Source organism: Nicotiana tabacum, chromosome 18, assembly GCF_000715075.1.
Source record: "Nicotiana tabacum cultivar K326 chromosome 18, ASM71507v2, whole genome shotgun sequence".
In the NCBI taxonomy this organism is placed as follows: Eukaryota; Viridiplantae; Streptophyta; class Magnoliopsida; order Solanales; family Solanaceae; genus Nicotiana; species Nicotiana tabacum.
In genome coordinates, this window is record NC_134097.1 from 10,296,523 (window position 1) to 10,312,438 (window position 15,916).

A 15,916-nucleotide genomic window follows, 5' to 3' on the forward strand; every position below is an offset into this window, starting at 1 on the left:
CAAATCTAGTACAATTTTTTATGTGCCTTGATTTAACTTGCATTGTGTATTCACAAGCTGTCTGTTAGAGGAAATTGTTTTTCTCTTTCGACCTTTTTATAATTTGATCTGAGCGTTAAATCTTTTTATGATATGAATATAAATGAGGTTTTCTTCTCCATTCTACAATTCTGTTGACTTGTTAAGTTTTCATTTTTGTTTATTTTTAAAATGTTGTCGTTGATTTGGTATTGTTGAATCAACTATGAAATACGCTCTTGCGCACGAATCTGATGTTCTAGCTCAGACCAAGCTATCTCCGAGAAAATAGGGGTCCCGAACGGGAGAAGAATAAGGCAGGCTGTCCTTTGACTAGTTTATAATTTTTTATGGGGCTATTTATTCTAAATTTCCCTCCTCGCCTAGAATAGAAGGAAAGATAAAAGGCAGGCTAAGTTCTGGATTAAACGAGCCAATGAGTTCTGACTGCCAAATGGTTAAACCAAAAAAGATCTTATTTTAATGCAAGTCGTTCGACCAGATTATTGTCGAATTGGGTTCCTTTTGCACTTGTTTTCCACCATGATATTGACTCACATGATATTAACTTAATTTTTTAAAGGAGAGAGTCCGTTAAGGTAGCTTGCTATTTGGACTCTCAAGCGTCGCCCATGCGTTGCACTACTGCAAAAGAAATACTGTATGCATTATAATACTATAATTTGATTTGATATTTTATAAAGGTTTAGCATTTTCCTACAAACTTTGATACTCTTATTTTGTAGAAGATTGACCATTTGAATGTGTATAATTGCTATAGTTACAAGTTATTTGTTTTTTTATATATAATTTTGACAATGGACGTAGAATAAATTAAATTGTAAATGTGAACATTCAAGATAAAAAGGATTCTGCTTTCAGTCATTCCACATGAATCTTGTTAATTGATCTAAAGTTTATCTTCTCGAATTTTGTGTTATCTTCTGTTCATATTATCTGTGTTTTAAGTTATTTGATAGCCTTAAATAATATTTCATTCTCTAAATCGTGAAATATATTTCGGCAAGTTCACTTCGCCAACCCAACTAATTATTTAGGATATTTGATAGTCGAAAAAGTGTATAAAATTTGAATAATTTTTGTATATAACATACAAAATGTATATATATACAAAAAATATAATTTCTGTTCAACCTGCTCAATCTTATAAAATATAAAGTAGATTTATCAAAACACCAAACTTCAGTCATACAAGTAAATCTGCAACACGCCCTGAACCCCTTTCCTTCCAAAGACGGAGCCAAAATTTGAAATTTATAGGTTCAAATTTCTAACACTTTTAAGTTACTGGATTCTAAATTAACAATTTATACATATTAAATGAATTTCTTAAGACAAGATTTGGATCAAAGTGACTGAATTCGGCCTAACACGCGCCACTGCCTCCTCAACACCCCGAAGAAATTGCGTTTTAATCTAATGATAGAAACATTTCTCTTATTAAATGCACTACTATTACTATTAGGATTGATAACCAAGTGTTCAGGAAGAACCAAATCATCTTTTATTGGATGCTCTTATTCGTTTTCGACACGAAGCAAGAAGACACTGAATATTGGATATGTTCTTAATTTATATTTCTTGTCAATTGAATCTTTTTCATTTGAGGCCAGAAGTATAACTTTGGCAAGCTAGCTTTTACATTCTCTACTTTTGTCAATTTTGGAACTACTAGTAATACTTGACACAAATTACCTCCCAAATCATTAATATTTTACCAAACGGTTCATTAATATCCAATATACCTCTAGAACTTCGTTTGACACTTAGCCATAAGTGCTTCATCCCATATTATTAATTTTGCTTTCCTTATAAATTTAGCACCATTGCTCTGCTTTGATATATTTGCGATAATTATTTAAGTTGTTTGAATAGGTATATCAAATATAAAGTGTGTGGCCTCACAATAAAATTGTTGTTGGTATACCACTTTTTTGTTATTGCTAACACTGTCATGTGTCTTGATATAATATTTGCAAGTAATGCGTGACATAGAAATATTATATCGATTTCACCATAGGTATCTACAAAGATTAATCTCGTTATAGCAAAGTCGACTCTGTATAATATAGTCATGAAAGCTTATTCTTGTTTAGGATTTAGCTTTGATTGTGTTTCCTGAGACACTTGGATAACATTTTGATTCTTAATAATATATTAATCTTTTAACTTTGTGTCCTAACGCTATTTTTTATGAAATAAATTTATGTACCTAAGATTTTCTTTTAACTTGAATAAGAATTTTACTTATATGATGAATTTAAAAAATAATTGAATTGGATTATCTTGCTAAATAATTAATTAAAAGATTTAATTATTTACTTCTAACGTAAAAAATAATTTATTCTATGTTGATTCAGATCTTAATATTAGTTCGTCTCTTGTTTTGAATATTTAATCTTAATTATAATTTTATCCACCATAAATTTTATTTTAAAAAAGGTAAAATATTGAACTTTTAGATCTTTATGTCTGTATAATCATTAGTAGTATTCACTCTTACCTACCATTTTTTTTCTCTTTCTCACAGTTATATATTTTTAAATATTTTCTTAGTTGTTGTTTAATAATTGAGTATTTTTTAATATTACACGAAAAATTGATAAAAATATATTATTTGAGTAGGAAAATAATTCAAATATAATATAAAAATATATTATTGTGGGGGTATTTTTTTCTCAATTTCAACTCTTTATGCAGTCCATTTAATATTTTTTTTGGTATTGGACATTATGGAGTGGTAATGTACTGCCAATACATATGATTATGATGAAATTGATTTATTAAACCTCTTTACATATGTTTAACAAGAATTTAATAGATAAATTTTATTAATTTTAAAATCTTAAATATTAAACATTAGCATAAAAGGTATTTTAGTCCAAAATATAAGTTATTGCAGTTATGTCCTTTCCCTATGAGTTCTTCTATTTAATATTTTAGGGCAATTTTGGTATATTAATATTGTATTTACGCTTTTATAATAATATAGGCTTTCATTTTTTCTTAATGGATTTGGACAATATAATACATTCTCAAATTAAATTAGTAATAGGACATTATAATACGTTTCAAATTAAATTAGTAATATGATTTTTTAAGAAGTATCTCTTAAAAATAATAGGATTACATGACTAAAGATATTTACTCGTTCAATTTTATACGAATTAGACAGCCGGAAAGTAATTATACTAATAGGATTCCTAAAGATAATCATGTAGGATTCCAAACGTGTAGTATTATGTCCTAAACTTAATAGGATTATAAAGCTAATATCTAGAATTTCGGTTATGTCATTTTATTATGAGTTATTTTGCTTAATATTATAAGACTATTTTTGTAAACCGACATTATATTCATGTTTTTATAATAACTAGTCTCTATGTACGTGTCTCGCACGTATAACCTTAGGCCCGTCTAATAGTTAGCTTAAGTTATTTTATAAGATTGAGCAGGTTGAACCATATAAACTTGCTTTCTGTTATGTCTTTTTATTATATGAAGAAAGGAGAACCATATAACCGACTTCAACATGAATACCAAGAAGAGAATTGATGAACCATACTATTTAATAAGATTCCAGTAAAAGAATTGTAACTATTATACATAGTTTTCCATAAGAAAACTCTATTGTCGGGAAACTTTTGTTTTTTTTAGGAAGAATTAACTTAAATAGCCGCCTATTCAAGCAGTCAAGCTTCTAACAAAATTAAGTCATTATGATTTTGGCCGAATATTAGTGGCAGATGGAAAGCATTATTACTTAGTTCAGCAGAGTTATCGAACCTAGTATTTTTTACATTGATCATGTATTTATCAAAAAGATTATTGATATTAATAAATATTAGATTCTTAATTCATAATAGGAAAATTGTAATAGGCTAGGTCATAAAACTTAAGGATTGAACCGATCAAAGTTGAATCATAAATACGCTTCTACTATGTGCGAATCCAAATTAAACAGGACAGTACATTTTAAATATGGAGCTTCTCACTGGTACTGTTTGCCTGAATCCAGAATTTTCATATGGAGATTAATGGTTCTTTTTTTGCCATTTTTTCCAATTCAAAAGTAATGAAGTAAAATGTTATCTTTTTCAAATAAAATGTCTTTTATAGTGTGTAAAGTGTTAGCCAAAATTCATTCCTTAATCTCCTTTTCTTCTTTTTTTATCTTTGTATGACCGAGAGTCCGAGACATATCCTCATAGTTTCTTGGGGTCCACTGATCAAACCCATATATTTGACCCCTTTTTAAAAGATTCATTATCCAACCCATTTTTTAGTGGATAATATGAGTGGTTAACTATTTTCTTTTAACCATTTTGCCACCACTACTTAAGACGATTAAATGGAGAAGAAGTCCTCTATTTTGACACCAAAAAATCTAACAATTTTGGATTAATTTTTTCGGATTGTGATGGATAACTTGTCTCAAACTCTTGGAGTTTGTACTCTCTCCGTTCACTTTTAGTTGTCCACTTTTGACTTTGCACTCCTTTTAAAAAAATGAAGTTTGTATTTACAATTTTACGCATAATAATAATAGCATTTCAAAAGATCTTGGGGAATGAGTAATTAGTGATAAAATTAAAACATGAAAAAAAAGAATTTTCTTGATTTTCGAAAATAAACAAGTAAAATTCTGAACTAGTGGATGCTACCAAAGGGAGGAGGGAATAATATTTAGAATACTTCATTTACTCTTTAGAGTTCTATAAACACCTGGTATTAATAAAGACCTAATAAACTAAGTTAATAACTTAAATAACCTAACTACTCAATTTATTTAAGTATTCGCTTTATTTGTTTTAATTCCTTGACTAAAATTAATCAGGTTACCCGTGGATTCTGGAAGTACAAGAATAACAATAATTCAGTGAGTTTTCACAAGCGGGGTCTGAGGAGGGTAGAGTGTACGCATACCTTACTCCTACTCTCCTACCCGGAGAGTAGAAAGATTATTTTCGAAAGACCCTCGCCCGTGGATTCTGGAAGTGAACTTTCTATATTTTAGACATGCTAGTATAGGTTAGAGCTAAGTGAAGATTAATACTTTAGCTTTTATTATGAGGTTGTATCAAATTTAATTTAAATAATAACAATAAAAGATTTTTGTATGAGGGGTAGTTCATTAATTTTAATAATTGTTTGAGAATTGCTAACAAACGATGAGCGGAGGCCTTATATTGAAAGACTACTCTTTATATGAGTTCGAGAAGTATAATTTATAGTTACAGTTAATCGGTTCAATAACAAAATAAAATAGATGGATCGACTAGAAAAATGAAGTAAATTAGTGGAGTAAAATCAGGACTAGCATTCAAATTTTCGAAATTGAATTAGGTAAAAATCCAATTCCAATGTCAAAGTTCTCAAACCAACCTTAATTATAACGGTTAAAAACATAATTAACTAATAAAGAATATTTTCATCTTTTAAATGAAATGATCACGTACTTCAACAATCAACGATAAAAGCAACTTCACTAGCCTAATTAAATATTGCCAATAAAAGCAAAGGTCCTCAATTTCCATTAAATGACAACATAACAATATTTTGCATAATCAATCGGTCTAATTTTTTTTTTTCACTCGATATTTGGTATTCGTATTGGGACCCGATTAAATTCGGATATTCGTCGAAATTTTTTACATTAGGAGTAAAACGCTCACTAACATACGCGACTTCATATATATGGTTCGAATCTGAGATATCTAATTAAGGATGAACACGTAATTATCACTCTATCATGACCCTTGTTGATCATTCTGTCTAAAGTTTACCGAACGACTATCCCCTCATTAAATAAAATCATAATTGAAAAACTATTAGAAAAGATAATATATTGAAATATGTGCCAACAAAGCTTATCCAAATTCAATAGACTTTACATAAAGCCCAAAAAAGAAAAGAAAATATGTTCCTTCTGTTTGTATGTTGGAAACTTCTTGAGACCATTTTGGCCTTTGTCATCGTCATTGTATTTGAATGATTTGAACTTTTTGAAAATTCAGGTGATTTTGTTTTCTTGAGTGTTGACCAAATTGATTAACTAACCACATATAGACAACCATAAAAGTACTAAAAACACTTTGTTGATTTGTTATTAAAAAAAAGGTGCTTTATCCATCTCCGAAAGTTCAGCTGATGCAAAAGAAAAGGTTCCAAAGTGATTAGACTAATTTGTCGATTTAGATTTCTTTAACCAAACGAAAATTTAAAACAAAAATAACTAAAAAGTGCTTAAACTATTTACGATTTTTGTGTGAATTAAAGGTTCAGACTTTGATGACAAAATATCTGGAACTAAAATGGAGTATTAATTGCATTACGTTAACCTTTTTTTTTTCTTTTCTTGCATCACTTTAACAGTTTAACTTAACCAGTTAAAAATTTGGTTATCCCCTATCAATTTGCATTCTACTACTTTAAATGCAATTACTCAAGCAAATCTAGAAATTAAATTCGTTTAGTTTGTTTGGATGGTTGTTACACATCATTCCATAATGTATCGAAACTCAAGATTATAAGTATTGTATTATTTTGATGACTATAATATTTTGATAGACTGTACCGTTTGCTTTTGTTTTATGATGTCATATACCAATAATATGAAGAATAAACTTATAATATTACAAAAAAAAAAAGTAGGATACGGGATAGAATTATTTTATAAAAATTTAGGGTAAAGGATAAAATATATTTATTAATAATAAGAAAAAGCAAAATAAGAGTAAAACACAAGATAACCACACGATCACATCAAATCGATTGTCGTACAAAGTGACACTTTTACGGCTTGATCCCGTCCAACGGATTGTTAATTATTGGTATGTTCTTAGGTTTTTCCAGTACATGCAGTAAAACCAAATATAAAAGGAAAGAAGCATGTCTTTTCGAGCCAAATATCTCACTTGAACCATAGTCAATTTTTTTTAAGCTTAACTAAACCAATTTTAATAAATATTTATAGTATGCAGAGTTTTTTTATGTAATACTTCTAGTTGGTTAATAAAAATATTTTATTTACCAAAAAAAAAAAAAACATGTTCAAGATTCAACTACTACTCTTCAACAACCAAACAAAACATCAGATTGCGGATACTAATAACTCAGGTGATTAAAAAAAGCACATTATGTACGGTCAAAATCGATTTGAGTTAGTCGTACGGACTGGTCGAGACGATAATGTTTCGATTAAAGGATATCTGCATGACAAGCTCGGTCAAGGTCCGAAGTAAGGGTGGCGAGCTTCGAGCTCTAAGACCGATCAATGACAAGCTCGATATCATTATCGAGCTCATATCCAAATCGAACTACGAGGTAAAACAGTTTGGCGCCCACAGTGGGGCTAAGGATAACAGTGATTGTTTGATATAAATCTGCAATAAACACCAGTTTACAACTTCAAATCAACAATGGCAAACCCTTGATCGATGGCTTTACCTATCGACCACGAAGCCGGCCTTCAAGATGAAACCAACAACTTGACACCCAGGGCCGGAAGGCGAATTAACGATGTCACTGAAGCTTGAGTCGAAGTACCTCTAGATGTCAATTCACAAGTGTCTCTTGAGGCGACCCAACATTCCGAACCGGAAAAAAAGCATTCAGGGCGGTACTCGATCCGTAGCTCGAGACACCCATAACGTGGAGGAGATCAAAATCAGCTTACGGATGGTCTTCGAGATGTTACAAGCCCATCAAATAGCGATAGCTCAATTGCAAAGCCAAACTCAGGTACAAAGCAGGTCGGAGCCCAATCTGCTTCGAGAAATCACCCACAGAACGGAACTAGCCATAGTGAAGTCAAATGAGCAAGAATCGGGGACTACTCCCGAAATTACTAAATTGCTCGAGGAACTCACAAAACGAGTCGAAGCCAACGATAAAAAAGTATAAACATATAATTCCAGGGTCGATCAGATCCCGGGAGCTCCACTAATGATAAAAGGGCTAGATTCAAAAAAATTCATTCAAATGCCTTTTCCCTCGAGTGCAGCCCCAAAACCAATCCCCAAAAAATTCTGTATGCCCGAAATACCCAAATATAACGGAATGACCGACCGCAACGAGCACGTCACTATTCATGTTTCCAAGCAAAGAGGGGCAGTTGTGAGCACTTAATTTTTGACTATATTTGAATTTTTCATCACTTTTTAGTATGTAAATATATTTTAAGTTTAATCTACATATTTTAACTCTTATTTTTTCTTTTATATATATATTACTTAAGAAAATTGAAAACAATAATAAAATAAAATAAAAAGAGTCACATTTTTAGTATAGGTTTTATCTATATTTGTAAAGAAAAAAAAAGGTTTTAAAAAAAATTATTATTATGTTTTACGTCTATATTAATTTAATTTCTAAGTTAGATGCTTTAATAAATAAGATATTGAGTATGTAGTAATTTTACCTTGCTATTTTTAGTTTAGTAGGAGTATGTTTTTTTTTTTTTTAGTTATTATCCAGAAAAAAAAATCAGCCAAAAAAACAAAAAGTGAGCAAATGAGATTATGCCATCTTAGCACAAAATGACAAAGTTTCATAACAAAGTTTGATTCCTTTTTATCCAAAATTCTCATGGCATCACATGGACAGGCTCGCGTTTTGGCCATTTCAGGTTTTTGGAAGAATATTCTATCCACGTTCCTTCATTTTATCCCCATATATTCACCCCACATTATAAAAAAAACAGACATTGACCGCATAGAGGAAAAAGAACGGGGAAAGCAGGGGTGGGGAAACAAACAGAAATAGAGTGTGGATAGATAGAGAAACAAAAAGAGTTGGGGGCTAAAAAGGAGAAGATAGAGAGAGCACGAGAGATATATAGGGGATCGATTTTAGGAAAGAGAAAAAGGAAAAGCCGACCACCCTTCTTGATCTCCATCGCCGACGAGTAGCCGAAAAATACCGGCAACTATGGCCAGCCCCGCTGCTCACCCCTCCTCCCGCTGCTCTTTCCATTTTGTTTTTTTTCTCTCGCACACTTCTCGCTTTTAGCTGCCATCGCCGCTGCTGGAGCTGACCACCAGTTTGCCGACGAGCATTTCCCTTCGTCACTACACTGTTTACCTCTCGTCCTAACCCTCACTGTTTTAGCCATAGAAATCATCCTCAGACCACTAGTAAAACCAGTCCAATGAAGCTCCAAATTCAGCTGAAAAATAGCTAGAAAACAACCCTCTTTCCTCACAAAACAACAACGTTTTGGTCGGGTTCGAGTTGAATTTTCCGACAAGCTTTTCCCGGCGAGTTTCGAGGTTCCGACGTGGTCTATTATTAGCGGGTCTCTTCGTTGTTAGCTTCTTCAACGTGCCTTTCTTTGTATACTTTGAAAGCTAATAAAAGGTTTGTTTTCTTTTTCCTTATTGCTTCAACATTACTAGTGATATCGTGTATTCTTTGTTAAATGCTTTATTTGTGTCCATGGTCTTTTGATTTGCATATTTTGATATTTTAGAATTAATTGCTAATGGCCATATGACTTGTCCGTGAATTTGCTTTGGGTATCGAATGGACAGCCTTCTGTTTTTGATATTTAGTTGCTTGATTTTTATTCAATTAATAACATCTTTGCTCTTCTATTAATTAATAATCAATAATAAAAAAAATGAAAGAGAGTTCGTTAGATAAGTCATTTCGCCAGTAATCATGTGCATAAAGGATTCTATAATTCTTGGACATTCCCAAATAGTCTTAAACTTTAGCAAATGAATAACTCATGAACATCGTAGCTTGCTTTTAGGCGCGATTAATAATAAATCATCGTGATTATGGGTACGGTTTCCGTAGCATGGTCGTGATACGTAAATCCCAATTCGAGTGTGCGTTTCACGTGACTCAACCAGAACTTCAAATACTAATAAAAACAAACATGTTGTAAATCGCGGGTGCGTTTCACGTGGCGCGATTCGCAATGTGTACAAAAAACAAACGAGTGCGCGACATTGCGACTTGTTCAAATTAATTCCATAAACATTAAAAGTGGCAAAAGGAATAAAATGCACATAGGTTCAAAATATGTAATAATCAGATAATCGAGCTAAGTGTAATTGTTAAGCGACCGTGCTAAAACTACAGAACTCGGGAGTGCCTCACACCTTCTCCCGTGTTAACAGAATTTCTTACCCGGTCTTCTGTGTTCGCAGACCATAAAAATAGAGTCAATTTCCTCGATCTGAGATTTTAAAACAAACCGGTGACTTGGGACACCATAAATTATTCCAAGTGGCGACTCTGAATTGAATAAATAATCCCATTTCGATTAATATCACTTAAATTGAAAAAAAAACTCCCCATATCCCAACGAAAAAAATGGAGTTGTGACATTAGTTAGATAATTCTGTATTATTATTTAAAAGTATTTAATGTGATGGTATCTTAAAGAACATTTCTTTGTGGACAATATTTTTTTTGTATGTTTCTTCCTAATCCTTTGGTTGATCTGGCTTAACCAGAACTCTTGTTGTCGATTTTGATATCCCTCTTGAAAGTGCAACATACTATTGTTCGTGCAAGAAAATATATTGCAATAAATATAGTCAAATATTTAGGATGTTTGTCCTTGTGCTTTATTTATTATATCTGCAAAACATAAACATACTAAAAATATTTTCACACAAATTTAAAAAGATATTCCTTAATTCGTAAGACGAAAGTTGAATTCAGGGATAAGAATATACTTAGAAGAACATTGACTAGTATCATAATTTTTGCACGTGTAACGTAATAGTAAAAACTTCTATATACCATATGTATGCTATTACATAAGTTATTCGTAGTATTTAAATTTTTTAGTAGCATGGCAGACATATTTTTCTTCAAAATCAACTTATATACAATGGAAGATCAACTTAGTCTATTATATATACGGTGACACTAACGTACGAAGAAATATCTTCTTAATTCTATCATGTGATTTGCACAAATTATATTTTAATCTAATGATAGAAATATTTCTCTTATTAAATGCACTACTATTACCATTAGGATTGATAACCAAGTGTTCAGGAAGAACCAAATCATCTTTTATTGGATGCTCTTATTCGTTTTCGACACGAAGCAAGAAGACACTGAATATTGGATATGTTCTTAATTTATATTTCTTGCCAAATGAATCTTTTTCATTTGAGGCTAGAAGTATAACTTTGGCAAGCTAGCTTTTACATTCTCTACTTTTGTCGATTTTGGAACTACTAGTAGTACTTGACACAAATTACCTCCTAGACCATTAATTTTTTACCAAACGGTTCATTAATATCAAATATACCTCTAGAACTCCGTTTGACACTTAGCCATAAGTGCTTCATCCCATATTATTAATTTTGCTTCCTTATAAATTTAGCATCATTGCTCTGCTTTGATATATTTGTGATGATTATTTAAGTTGTTTGAATAAGTATATCAAATATAAAGTGTGTGGCCTCACAATAAAACCGTTGTTGGTATACCACTTCTGATTATTGCTAACACTCCCATGTGTCTTGATATAATATTTGCAAGTAATGTGTGACATAGAAATATTAGTTCGATTTCACCATAGGCATCTACAAAGATTAATTTTGTTATAGCAAAGTCGATTCTTTATAATATAGTCATGAAAGCTTATTCTTGTTTATGATTTAGCTTTGATTGTGTTTCCTAAGATACTTGGATAACATTTTGATTCTTAAAAATATATTAATCTTTTAACTTTGTGTCCTAATGCTATTTTATATGAAATAAATTTATGTACCTAAGATTTTCTTTTAACTTGAATAAGAATTTTACTCATATGATAAATTTAAAAAATAATTGAATTGGATTATCTTGCTAAATAATTAATTAAAAAATTTAATTATTTACTTTTAACATAAAAAATAATTTATTCTATGTTGATTCAGATCTTAATATTAGTTCGTCTCTTGTTTTAAATATTTAATCTTAATTATAATTTAATCCACCATAAATTTTATTTTCAAAGGGTACAAGATTGAACTTTTAGATCTTTATGTCTGTATAATTATTAGTAGTATTCACTCTTACCTACCATTTTTTTCTCTTTCTCACACATTTATATTCTTAAATATTTTCTTTGTTGTTGTTTAATAATTGAGTATTTTTTAATATTACACGAAAAATTGATAAAAAAATATTATTTGAGTAGGAAAATAATTCAAATAAAATATAAAAATATATTATTGTGGGGGTATTTTTTTTCCCAATTTTAACTCTTTATGCAGTGCATTTAATATTACAATCTTTTTTTGGTATTGGACATTATTGAGTGGTAATGTACTGCCAATACAGATGATTATGATGAAATTGATTTATTAGACCTCTTTACATATGTTTAACAAGAATTTAATAGACAAATTTTAGTAATTTTAAAATCTTAAATATTAAACATTAGCATAAAAGGTATTGTAGTCCAAAATATAAGTTATTGCAGTTATGCCCTTTCCCTATGAGTTCTTCTGTTTAATATTTTAGGGCAATTTTGGTATATTAATATTGTATTTACGCTTTTATAATAATATAGGCTTTTATTTTTTCTAAATGGATTTGGACAATATAATACATTCTCAAATTAAATTAGTAATAGGACATTATAATACGTTTCAAATTAAATTAGTAATATGATTTTTTAAGAAGTATCTCTTAAAAATAATAGGATTACATGACTAAAGATATTTACTCGTTCAATTTTATACGAATTAGACAGCCGGAAAGTAATTATACTAATAAGATTCCTAAAGATAATCATGTAGGATTCCAAACGTGTAGTATTATGTTCTAAACTTAATAGGATTATAAAGCTAATATCTAGAATTTCGGTTATGTCATTTTATTATGAGTTATTTTGCTTAATATTATAAGACTATTTTTGTAAACCGACATTGTATTCATATTTTTATAATAACTAGTCTCTATGTACGTGTCTCGCACATATAACCTTAGGCCCGTCTAATAGTTAGCTTAAGTTATTTTATAAGATTGAGCAGGTTGAACCATATAAACTTGCTTTATGTTATGTCTTTTTATTATATGAAGAAAGGAGAACCATATAACCGACTTCAACATGAATACCAAGAAGAGAATTGATGAACCATACTATTTAATATTATTTATTTTACATAATAACTTAGTTTCTGAAAGGATAAAAGTTAGTTACCATTTTGAGAATATTTTCATTGTTCAATATATATTACTTCGCATTTGAAATTTGCAATTTTATAGTAATAAATATAGGTGGCAGTTAAAACAAATATACAAATAGTAGCATAATAAATCTAGAATTACTCCCTTGGCCTAGACATGATCACCCCAAAACAAATTTAATCAATTTATCTAATGAAATGGTTACATGTAACTTTAATAGAAAGAACATAGGAATATAGCATGTAAAACATAAAATTTGTAGCGGTATTATATATATACTGTGTGTTTGTTGACACTCTTTAGTCAAAATTCTGACCCCGTTACTGGTCTGTAGTATGTACAAAGCACTATCCGAACTTCTACGGCTTGATCCCGTCCAAAGGATTGTTAATTATTGGAATGTTCTTAGGTTTTTCCAGTACATGCAGTAAAACCAAATATAAAAGGAAAGAAGCATGTCTTTTCGCTAAAATTAAGAAGCCAAATATCTCACTTGAACCATAGTCAATTTTTTTTAAGCTTAACTAAACCAATTTCAATAAATATTTATAGTATGCAGGTTTTTTTTATGTAATACTTCTAGTTGGTTAATAAAAATATTTTATTTACCAAAAAATAAAACATTTCATGTTCAAGATTCAACTACTACTCTTCAACAACCCAATAAAATATCAGATTGCGGATACTAATAACTCAGGTGATTAAAAAAAGCACATTGTGTACGGTCAAAATCGATTTGAGTCAGTCGTACGGACTGGTCGAGACGATAATGTTTCGATCAAAGGATATCTACATGACAAGCTTGGTCAAGGTCCGAAGTAAGGGTGGCGAGCTTCAAGCTCTAAGACCGATCAATGACAAGCTCGATATCATTATCGAGCTCATATCCAAATCGAACTACGAGATAAATCAGAGATTATCGAAGATGCATGGACCGACCAACACTCACCCCGAATACCGAGACCCCAAGTCAGAATCGAGCTCGGACCAAGGTTGAGGGCTCGATCCAATGCCGAGCTCGAGCTAGTATCGAGCTCGTAGACTAGGGCCGTTGCAACCGCACTATGGGAGAGAATCTTGGCGAAAATCGAGGAAAAGACAATACATCATGGGCTCTCCACTACGTATTTTTATTGTATAAAAAGTAGAATCCCTCTACTATAAGAGGGACATGGATGGTAAGCAAGCAACATACACTGTAACAAAAGATCACTTCTCATATTGAAAGATATCCTCTTGTGCTTGTTTTACTTTATTTTATTCATTCTTTTTGCTCTCTATTTTCATTCTCATAGTCAAAAATACACATATTTCTATTTCTCTACACGATTTATATATCAAATTGTATCGCATATCCTTAAAAACATACAGAAATCTAACGTTATCCGATTTTTCTGGTAAACACACATCTAAAGTAGATTTAATTAGAGGTATTATATCACGCACAACAATCAATTGTAAGGCATAAAGAGAAGGTTGCAGTAACAATTTACGAATCGCTTCCCGAATAGAAGGTTGCAGTAACAATTTACGAATTGCTTCCTGAAGAGAAAAGTTTGTCGAGTGTCTCTCATGAATTTGTAGATAAAAAATAGTCTGTCTCTTGTCCACCATGAATATATATAGTTAATGTACGTGTAATGTGTTTTCGATAGAAGTCTTGCCATACTCAATTTCGAATAGGACTAATCTAGAATTTATTAACAATTTAAATTAACAGAAGATTAGTTAATTTCAAAGTCCACTATTGGATATTACAATTTTATCCAATATAGAATTATTGCTTGAATGAATAATTAAATAATTAAATATTTAAGGACATAAAAGTCGATCAATATTTGAATGATATTTTTGTCGTCCAACATTTAGCGTAGAACATTCGTACTTTTATAATAATATAGATATAGACTTGTATTGTTAAACCATGTGTATGTTATTGCAAATGTTAGGTTTTTACCAAAGGATGTAGTGCGGTGGATGAGACCGCTCTTCAATTAACCAGAGATCTCGAGTTCGAGTCTTGCGTATGGAAAAATCCTTGATACGGAGCGTTTCCCCCGAATGGGGCCCTACGCGGCACGAATCCGGATATAGTCGGGATTCCAATGCGGGTACCGGACACCGGGTAAAAAAAACTAAAAAAAGAGAGGATGAAATATCTTATCTAATGTAAACAAAGCTAAAGAAAAAAAATTGTTAGGCTTTTGGGTAATTATCTCAGAAATATCTCCATTAGTTTATGTTTGCTAGTATTTATTAAGGTTTAGAGATGTCTGACCGTATATGTATTCTCACTTTATTTTTTAACCGCTATGATTAAATTACTTAGCTTGGCATAAATATGGGGAGTAAATATTTACCATGGTAGAACAGGCAAGGAGAAGGCGCATATATGAAACATAAAATTCTCCAATCTGAAGGAAATCCCACATCGAGAGCTAACAAAAGCCAGAAAGGAGAGGACTGATATAAAAGCGGAAGGCCGTGTACAAGATAAAGCATACCTTTCTCGGCCTTTTGGCTAAGATCAAGTGTAGTATCTGTTCTTATCAGTTTAATATCTAATATGTGAGTCATCGACTCACACGATATTAACTTAAATTTTTAAGGGGGAGAGTCCATTAAGGTAGCTTGCTACCTGGGCTCTCAAGTGTCGCCCATGCGTTGCACTATTGCAAGGGCCTGGCGCACCCCACCAAATCAAATCTAAATTTCAGCACTGGCC

General features: G+C 31.1%; 1 long non-coding RNA gene and 1 other non-coding gene across 2 annotated transcripts; both read left to right on the forward strand.

The window, feature by feature from the left end:
• The first annotated feature begins 8,693 nt into the window (after window positions 1–8,693).
• On the forward strand, window positions 8,694–15,896 carry LOC142172865 (uncharacterized). Its single transcript, XR_012701886.1, has 2 exons — window positions 8,694–9,399; window positions 15,565–15,896. It is a non-coding gene; the product is annotated as an uncharacterized LOC142172865 (long non-coding RNA).
• On the forward strand, window positions 15,692–15,887 carry LOC142173045 (U2 spliceosomal RNA). The gene has a single exon (XR_012702479.1). It is a non-coding gene; the product is annotated as a U2 spliceosomal RNA (small nuclear RNA).
• Window positions 15,897–15,916: the final 20 nt, after the last annotated feature.